Source organism: Cyprinodon variegatus, unplaced genomic scaffold, assembly GCF_000732505.1.
Source record: "Cyprinodon variegatus isolate N-32 unplaced genomic scaffold, C_variegatus-1.0 Scaffold57, whole genome shotgun sequence".
NCBI lineage: Eukaryota > Metazoa > Chordata > Actinopteri > Cyprinodontiformes > Cyprinodontidae > Cyprinodon > Cyprinodon variegatus.
Window position 1 is genome coordinate 708,818 of NW_015150510.1, and position 750 is coordinate 709,567.

Here is a 750-nt window from a genome sequence, read left to right on the forward strand (position 1 = left end):
TAAAATATTTTTGACATGAATTGAATTAAAAACATCATAGACTTTAATATAAATGAGTTCCAATTTATAGAATTTAACAAAGGATACTTTCACTAGTGATTATTTTCATTTCTATTTTAAAGCCGGTTTAATGCAATCATTTGGAATTAAAAAAGCTTCTTGGATGGGAAGCCAAACTTTTTTAAACTTGCACTGCAAAAAATGTCAATCTTAATAAGTCAATTTTTCTTAAAATAAGTGCATTTTTTCTTGAATTGAGGAGGTTAGTGAGACACTTTGCCAATGGAACAAGAAAATTTACATTTAAAATAAGAAAAAACAATTGCATTTTCTTATTTTAAGTGAATTTTATCTAATTATCTTATTTTAAGAGTAAAAATACTCATTCCATTGGCAAACCCTCTTACTTACCTACTCAAATTAGGGTAAATACACTTAATTTAAGAAATCTTTACTTATTTCTAGATTGTTTTTGAAGTGTGGAAACAAAATCCAGTGGATTGTTTTTAATTTTCTTTTTTTTTGGAATGACGTGGATGACTGAGAACATTCACCAGCACAAGTTTAATTCTCCGAAAAATAAAAATAGAATAGAATAGAATTCAACTTTATTGTCATTGTACTGTCATGAGTACAAAGCAAAGAAATGTGGTTTGCATCTATCCATAAGGGCTATACAGGATATAAATATTACAGGCCTGTGGTCCTGCAACTTCTAAACGTGTCTCTGCATCAACACAACTGAGTCCC